Genomic DNA, 10,107 nt, shown 5'->3' on the forward strand with positions numbered 1-10,107 from the left:
CTATACAAGCTATTTTACACCAAGGACAAGGGTAAAACCAGTACCTGCATTCTTACAAAGACACACTTCAATACATTTCTTATTCCACAGTTTAGCGAAGGCGACCTTACCACGGTCAGACTGGAGCTAAACGAACACACCCATCACACCATAGCATCATTCTATCTGGCTCACGACTACGAAGGGCCACTACCAAACACCACTACACAACAACTCATACGCACTCACTTATCTAAGGAACTCATCCTGGGTGGGGACGCTAACTCACACCACACACAATGGGGAAGTACAAACGCCAACGAAAGGGGTGAGTTACTCTACGACTATCTCCTTCAATCAAATCTATTCATCTGCAACAAAGGTAATGACCCAACTTTCATCACTAGAAATAGGAGGGAAGTTCTAGACATTACTCTAATATCTGATCCCCTACTTAACCAGCTAGAAGCGTGGAAGGTGGGGATCGAACACTCATTCTCAGACCACCGATACATAGAATTTACAATAAGTCTAGACTATCCTCCCGCCGAGAACATCACTAATCTAAGATTAACCAACTGGGGATACTACAAAAATCTCCTCAACAGGAACCTACACGCTCCTTCGACACACATACGCAACCGTCAAGAATTAGATAACCTAGTTAACACTTTTACTGATATCTGCGGTGAGGCCTTAAAAAGGGCTTGCCCAAGTAGAACAGTCAAAACAAAGCACAAACCCCCATGGTGGAACCCAACCCTGACGAACCTTAAAAGAGAGTGTAGAACTTACTTCAATAAAGCTAAATACAACAATAGCGAATCCTCCTGGAATTTATATCATACAAAACTAAGCCTATACAAAAAGGAAATTAGAATATCAAAACGAAGAGCCTGGGCTAACTTCTGCAGTAGCATAGAATCTACTGCGGAGGCATCCAGACTCAGAAGAATTCTAGCTAAAGCTCCAGCAACCATTGGCTATCTTAAAGCCAATGCTGATAGCTGGACGGAAAACAGTCAGGAAACCCTTGAACTACTGTTAGACACCCACTTCCCTAAGAACACCCATGTAGTGGAGGACCTCCACATAGAGGAGAATTTAGACGACCAGAGTATTGACAACATTTCAAACCCTGGCCGCATTCAGTGGGCTGTTAACTCTTTTAAGCCCTTCAAATCACCTGGCCCAGATGGGTTCTTCCCGGCCCAGCTACAACGGACACTAGATATGTCCCTTCCCTGGCTGACAGCCATCTTCCACGGCTGCCTTGCTCTTAACCATATTCCAACAAGGTGGCTGGACGTTAAGGTAATTTTTATACCGAAAGCCGGCAAGCCCTCCCACACCAACCCAAAGGACTTCCGCCCGATCAGTCTCTCTTCCTTCTTGTTGAAGACCCTGGAAAGGCTAATTGACACCCATATCAGACTAACCATCGACCATAGCCTACTATCTGACGCACAGCATGCGTACAGTATAGAACGAGGCTTCCGCAATAAGGAATACTCTCTTGCAGCGTTTCTAGACATAGAAGGCGCCTTTAACAACGTCACCCCAACGGCGATTACTGGTGCTCTGACTGAACTGGGCATTGAGCGGCCCATAGTGGGACTCATACACACCATGCTAACCAGCAGGGTGGTGCACTCCACTATGGGATCGGCCCACTCGACCAGGAACGTCAGTAGAGGAACCCCACAAGGGGGCGTACTCTCACCCCTTCTATGGGTTTTAGTGGTCAACAAACTGCTATCACTTCTAGAAGAGGCGGGCACAAAAAAGGGTAGCCTACGCGGATGACGTGGTTATCCTACTGCAGGGCAAATTCCCGCCAACCTTTTGCAATCTAATGGAGACAGCCCTATCCACCCTCTCCCGGTGGACGGCTGGCTGTGGACTGGGAGTTAACCCGGAAAAGACCGAACTAGTTCTCTTTACAAGGAAGTACAAGGTACCAATTCTAGTTCCCCCAAAACTACACCAAACGCGCCTAACCTTTAGCAACCAAGCAAAGTACCTACGTGTCATCCTTGACAAAAAGCTCCTCTGGACTGATAACATCCTAGATCGCACACGCAAAGCGGCCATAGCCCTCTTCGCTTGTAAAAAAGTCATAGGGAGGAAGTGGGGTTTCTCCCCCATGATAGTTCACTGGCTATATACTGCAATAGTCAGGCCCATTCTCCTCTACGGAAACATCGTTTGGTGGCCTTCTCTAGATAAGAACTGCAACCTCCGGATCCTTCACAAGATCCAAAGAAGCGCAGAGCTCTGCATCAGTGGGGCGCTGCGCACTACCGCCACTGAGGCACTAAACACATTTCTCAATCTCCAACCCCTGGACCTACTTGCCACAAGCTGGGCATCTGCAACAGCGCCGAGGCTCAGTGAAGCAGCGGCATGGACAACAGGCTCCACGGGTCACTCCAATATCCTATCAAAACATTCACCCCTACCACGTAATACAGACTACGTCCCACCCATAGTCAACTTCGAAAGAAGATAAAAAATTTATATACCCACCCGTTCAGACTGGGACAACCTCCCACATAAATTCGTAAACGCCGTCAACATATACACGGACGGCTCCAAGCTTAACTCCCAAACAGGTGGGGGAGTCTTTTCCCCTGAACTAGACATAAAAGTCTCATTCCGCCTACCAGACCACTGTAGTGTTTTCCAAGCGGAAGTGATGGCAATTCAGGAAGCCACTACCCACCTGAACACGTCTGTACATCAAGACATAGATATCTTCATCTTCTCGGATAGTCAAGCTGCCCTCAGGGCCCTCGACTCCTGCACAACGAGCTCAAAAACAATCTCTGAATGCCGTAAATCTCTTAACGAGATGGCCTCAACCTCATCTGGGTGCCTGGACACCGCAACATTGAGGGCAACTGCAAAGCAGACGAGCTAGCAAGACAGGGGACAACCGCCGATATCCTTCGTGATAAGGACACGGTAGGGATGCCCACGGCTACCTGCAAGCTCCATCTCAGGCAGAGATTGTATACTCTTTCCAACAACCGTTGGAACTCAATCTCAACATGCCACAATTCTAGACTCACATGGCCAAACTACAACACGAAAAGAACAAGAACTCTCCTACAATGTAGCAGGGAGGACATCTCCACTCTCCTAAATGCCCTCACGGGCCACTGTCTTATAGGGACTCATGCGATAAGGCTGGGTCTAAGTAACCACGACTTCTGCCGCAGCTGCAAACAGATAGACGAAGAGGAGAGCATCGAACACCTCCTTTGCTTCTGCCCAGCGCATAACCTAAAGCGCTTTCAAACCCTAGGTAGCTACACACTTCCGAACCTTGCGGCCATTCAGGACGTAAGCATTCAAAAACTACTATGTTTCTTGAGAAGAACAGAATACGTCGCGAAAGCAGATAACCCATGAGCTAGGGAAACGGATCTTTCAGAGATCATGTGGTATCACAAGGGGCCCATTGTGGCCTAAGTGAGGGGACTAATATCTAGTCTCCAACCACTCCTACCTAACCTAACCTAACCTTATACTATTGGAAATATCATTTTTTGTGTTTTTAAATTTTATAATTATAGCTGCAAGGGTATATAAGCTTCGGCTTGCCGAAGCTAACTTTCTTTCTTGTTTTTTTTACTTTTGTATGGATTTCTATGCATATCCATAGTTTTATATGGATATGCTTGGCGTTCTATATAGTATTGACAAATTCATATGCATAACATAAGTTTTCACCAATACGAGGAGGGGCCCGCCAACGTCCACCTCCCTATAGTAGTTTTTTACCCCACGTTCTACCGCGTGCTTGTTTACAGTACTAGTGCCAGCCATCCCTAGGTTTATATATCGTATTTCATTGATATATGGGTAAATTCTACTATTTATTCTTAAGTATATGGCATTTCTATGCCAAACCTATACAATTCATTCATATTTTAATGTATATTTACCATATTATACATTATTATGCCTTATAGGTATTATACCTATAAGCCATATCCATACGATTCATTCACTAGTGCCGCCCCTCACTAGGTTCTTATATCATTGATATAAAATTTTTTTCTATATATATGGCATTTATATGCCATATCTATACAATTCATTCACATTTCAATGTATATTTACTTGTTATACAATATTATGCCTTATAGGTATTATACCTATAAGCCATATCCATACGATTCATTAAATAAATATATGTATATTTTTCTATACATAATTATACCCTTGCAGAGGGTATATTGATTTCAGTTAGAAGTTTGCAACGCAGTGATGGAGACGTTTCCGACCCCATAAAGTATATATATTCTTGATCAGCATGACTAGACGAGTCGATCTAGCCATGTCCGTCTGTCCATCTGTCCGTCCGTTTCTACGCAAACTAGTCTCTCAGTTTTAAAGCTATCGGGCTGAAACTTTCCCAAAAGTCTTATATCTTTTGCAGGTAGTATATAAGTCGGAACCAGCCGGATCGAACAACTATATCTTATAGCTCCCATAGGAATAATCGGAAAAAAAAATTTTTTTTAATTATATCTTTGGTGTTTTTTGGCATATAACCTCCTAAGCTTCGAAAAAACATTTTTTTATTAGTTTTGAATTTCGAATTAAATTTTATCGAAATCGGACGACTATATCATATAGCTGCCATAGGAACGATCGGAAAATTGGTGGAAAAATAATATGAAACAAATTATAGCTTCGGTGTTTTTCAACATATAACCTCCAACGCTTGGAAATAACATTTTTTAATTAATTCTGAATTTCAAATTTAATTTTATCAATATCGGAAGACTATATCATATAGCTGCCATAGGAACGATCGGAAAATTGGTAGGAAAATAATATGAAACAAATTATAGCTTCGGTGTTTTTTGACATATTATCTTATACTATTGGGAATATCATTTTTTGTGTTTTTAAATTTAATAATTATAGCTGCAAGGGTAAATAAGCTTCGGCTTGCCGAAGCTAACTTCCTTTCTTGTTTTTTATTACTTTTGTATGGATTTCTATGCATATCCATAGTTTTATATGGATATGCTTGGCGTTCTATATAGTATTGACAAATTCATATGCATAACAAAAGTTTCGACCAATACGAGGAGGGGCCCGCCAACGACCACCTCCCTATAGTAGTTTTTTACCCCACGCTCTACCGCGTGCATGTTTACAGTACTAGTGCCACCCATCACTAGGTTTATATATCGTATTTCAGTGATATATGGGTAAATTCTACTATTTATTCTTATGTATATGGCATTTCTATGCCATATCTATACAATTCATTCATATTTTAATGTATATTTATTATATTATACATTATTATGCCTTATAGGAATTATACCTATAAGCCATATCCATACGATTTATTCACTAGTGCCGCCCATCACTAGGTTTATAATTCTTACATCATTGATATACAATTTATTTCTATATATATGGCATTTATATGCCATATCTATACAATTCATTCACATTTCAATGTATATTTACTTGTTATACATTATTATGCCTTATAGGTATTATACTTATAAGCCATATGCATACGATTCATTTATATAAATAAATGTATAATTTTCTATACATAATTTTTTTTTACTTTTGTATGGATTTCTATGCATATCCATAGTTTTATATGGATATGCTTGGCGTTCTATGTAGTATTGACAAATTCATATGCATAACATAAGTTTCGACCAATACGAGGAGGGGCCCGCCAACGACCACCTCCCTATAGTAGTTTTTTACCCAACGCTCTACCGCGTGCATGTTTACAGTACTAGTGCCAGCCATCACTAGGTTTATATATCGTATTTCAGTGATATATGGGTAAATTCTACTATTAATTCTTATGTATATGGCATTTCTATGCCATATCTATACAATTCATTCACATTTTAATGTATATTTATTATATTATACATTATTATGCCTTATAGGTATTTTACCTATAAGCAATATCCATACAATTCATTCACTAGTGCCGCCCCTCACTAGGCTTATAAATCTTATATCATTGATATACAATTTATTTCTATATATGTATATGGCATTTATATGCCATATCTATACAATGCATTCACATTTCAAGGTATATTTACTTGTCATACATTATTATGCCTTATAGGTATTATACCTATAAGCCATATCCATACGATTCATTTATATAAATGTATGTATATTTTTCAATACATAATTTTTTTTACTATTGTATGGATTTCTATGCATGTCCATAGTTTTATATGGATATGCTTGGCGTTCTATATAGTATTGACAAATTCATATGCATAACATAAGATTTGACCAATACGAGGAGGGGCCCGCCAACGACCACCTCCCTATAGTAGTTTTTTACCCCACGCTCTACCGCGTTCATGTTTACAGTACTAGCCATCACTAGGTTTGTATATCGTATTTTAGTGATATATGTGTAAATTCTACTATTTATTCTTATGTATATAGCATTTATATGCCATGCCTATACAATTCATTCATGTTTTAATGGATATTTATTATATTATACATTATTATGCCATATATGTATTATACCTGTAAGCCGTGTCCATACGATTCATTCACTAGTGCCGCCCCTCACTAGGTTCATATATCTCAATTTAGTTATATATTGGTAAATTCTTTTATTTATTCTTATGTATATGTCACTTATATGCCGCCATATCTATAAAAATGCATATATATTTTAATGTATATTTTTTATATTATACATTATTATGCCTTAAAGTTATTATATCTACTATAAGGCAAAATCCATACGATTCATTTATATAAATATATGTATAATTTTCTATACATAATTTTTTTTTATGAATATATGGGTTTCCTAAGCATATCCATATAATACATTTAGTTTTATATGGATTAGATTGGTCTTCTTTACTGTATTGCCAAACTCATATTGATAAAATAAGTTTTGAACAATAAGAGGATCAGCCGCCAACCAACCAACCACTGCTACCATTGGAGGAACATATACTTGCTTTTTATATGTCCTCTTATTTTAATGGTCCTCTTTACTTGAAAATTTCATTACCATAGGAATTTTTATACATGGAATATGTTTCCCACTACTTTTTCGCGTCACTAATAATATGACGATACAGACTTGCTACCATAACATAAGTATTGAACAATAAATAGGAGCAGTCGCCAACCAACCAACCAACCACTGCTACCATTGGAGGATCATATACTTACTAATTTTATATGTCCTCTTTACTTGAATGGTCTTTCTTTACTTGAATTTCAATACCATAGGAATATTTAAACATGGAATATGTTTGCCACTACTTTTTCGCGCCACTAATAACATGACGATACAGACTTGCTACCATAACATAAGTTTTCAACAATAAGAGGAGCAGCCACCAACCAACCAACCGCTGCTACCATTGAAGGAACATATACCTACTTTTATATATGTCCTCTTTACTTGAATGGCCTCTTTACTTGAATTTCAATACCATAGGAATATTTATACATGGAATATGTTTGCCACTATTTTTTCGCGTCACTAATAATATGACGATATAGACTTGCTACCATAACATAAGTTTTGAACAATAAGAGGAGCAGACACCAACTAACCAACCGCTGCTACCATTAAATGAACATATACTTACTTTTATATATGTCCTCTTTCGTTGAATTTTAATACCATAGGAATATTTATACATGGAATATGTTTGCCACTTTATAATCGCGTCACTAATAAGATTTTTTTTTTTTTGATTTGATTCTTTATATTTACGTCTGCCCAGGGGGCAATAAATTAAATGTTATGACAATAAATTCAGTGTTAGTTTACATAAAAGTTTGTGTAGTGAGGAGTATTAGTAGAAATAGGTGGGGGTGGATTACATGTGATTGTGTGTGTGTAATTGCATCATTTAGGGGACCCTGAACGGCAGGTCCGTGGGGTGTCGTCTTTTCAATCGCCGAGGTTCAACATCTAGCCCTCTGGACGCGAGTGGATTTGGGTGGGCTTCTATTTTGTCTAGATGCCGTCTGCTGCGTTTAGCCACCTCTTCGACCACTGTGGGGAGCTTAAGATCCCTCTTAATCGTGGTGTTTCTCACGTAAAAAGGGGCATTTAAAATTTGGCGTAGTATTCTGTTTTCGACTCTTTCTAATTTCTTTAAGTTTGAACTAGCTGCAGTTCCCCAAAGCTCTATGCCATATGTCCATGCTGGTTTTAAGATGCTCTTATAAAGGAGTAATTTGTTCTTTAATGATAATTTGCTCCTTCTTTGCAGTAGCCACCACATTTGTCTGTTTTTTAGCATCAAAAGTTTTGCTTTGCCCACGATGTGTTCCTTCCATGTTAGTCTGGAATCCAGGGTCAGACCCAGATATTTGGCTGTGAGCTGTTGCGGGATGACTGCTCCGTTCAGCATAATCGGTGCGGATATACCTGGTCTTAGGGAGAAGGTAATATTCGTCGACTTCTCTGCATTTATGATGATGTTCCATCTTTTAAGCCAAGGTTCTATGTTTAAGAGAGCTTGTTGCAGACCTTGTGCAGCCAGTGGCAGGGAGTCTGCGGAGACTAGTAACGCCGTGTCGTCCGCATATGTACAAGTCATGTTGAGACTACCCGTGGGAATGGGCATGTCCGCGGTGTATACAGAGTACAATATTGGGCTGAGTACGCTGCCTTGGGGGACTCCGGCGGCCACTTCGTGGATGGGCGACTCCTGGTGGTTGCATCTCACGTAAAACCTTCTATTTTCAAGGTAGTCCTTTAATAGTAGGTAGTAAGGAGAAGGCAGGCTGTGCTTTATTTTGTACAGTAGGCCCTGGTGCCAGACTCTGTTGAACGCTTGCCTGACATCTAGGAATGCTGCGGAGCAGTACCTTTTAGCCTCGAAGGAGTTTAAAATGCAGCTGACTACCCTGTGGCACTGTTGTATGGTCCCGTGAGCTCGCCTGAAGCCAAACTGGTGATCTGGGATGATATGTTTTTCTTCTAGCACAGGCATCAATCTCCTCAGGAATAATTTTTACAAGATTTTGGAAAGAATTGACAGCAGACTGATGGGCCTGTATGATCCCAGTTCGGCCTCAGGCTTACCTGGTTTGGCGATGACGATAATTTCTGCACATTTCCATTGTGTAGGGAAGTGCCCGAGTCTCAGGCTTTGATTCATGATGGACTTCAGGTTTTCAATGCAGTTTGGCGGCAAGAGCTTCAGAACAGCGGCATCTAGACGATCATACCCGGGAAACTTAGATGGTTTGAGTGTTGCTAACTCCTCCTTTATTTCCTCGCAGTCGATTTCCGGAATGGGCAAGTCCATGGGACACGCCACATCCAAGAAATGAAGTGTCTCTTGAAGATCCACTGGGTTGCACAGGTCGAATGGCTGGAAACTACTCTTTAAGTGGTCGGCAAAGGCGTTTGCTTTTTCCTGGTTTGATCGACACCAAGCTCCAGTCGATGATCTTACCGGAGCTATCCTCCGTGTGGGTCGCTTCAAATACTTAGTTGCGTTCCAAAGTTTGTGGTCTGCGCTACAGGGTTCAAGGTCCGCGAGGTAATCTTCTAGGGACTTGCTTTTTAGATCTAGGAGCATTCTGTTAAGGTCTTTACAAGCCCTGTTGTAGGTGGTTTTGTCCGACCGGCTTCTACTTAGCTGCCAGACCCTCCTCAATCGCCGTTTTTCGCTTACCATTGATGCCAGCTCGGTTGACCAGAGATAGTTGTCTCTGAGGCATCTGGTGTGCACCGTTCGTGTGGTTTCAACCTCTGGAGTTGCGATGCTTGCTGCCAAATGAACCTGTCTAGTGAGGTGCTCCACCGCTTCGTCGATGTCTACTGGAGTTTCTAATTCTGGCTGGGATTTAAATATCGGGATATTTGTATTCCGCCTGATGAGCTTGGCTGCAGTTGGATTTCTCAGATAGGAGTTGTTATACAAAATCTTGACCATGCTGTGATCCGATGTAAGATCATGGCATGCAGCCGTAGATATTTTTGTGGGGTCAACTCCTCTGCTGAATGCAAAGTCCAAGAGGTCCGGAATTTTGGCTGGGTCGGTGGGCCAGTAGGTAGGCTCTCCAGTTGAATAGACGGTGCAACCCAGTGCCCTGATGCATCCA

The sequence above is a fragment of the Drosophila subpulchrella genome, unplaced genomic scaffold, assembly GCF_014743375.2.
Source record: "Drosophila subpulchrella strain 33 F10 #4 breed RU33 unplaced genomic scaffold, RU_Dsub_v1.1 Primary Assembly Seq53, whole genome shotgun sequence".
Taxonomy (NCBI): Eukaryota; Metazoa; Arthropoda; class Insecta; order Diptera; family Drosophilidae; genus Drosophila; species Drosophila subpulchrella.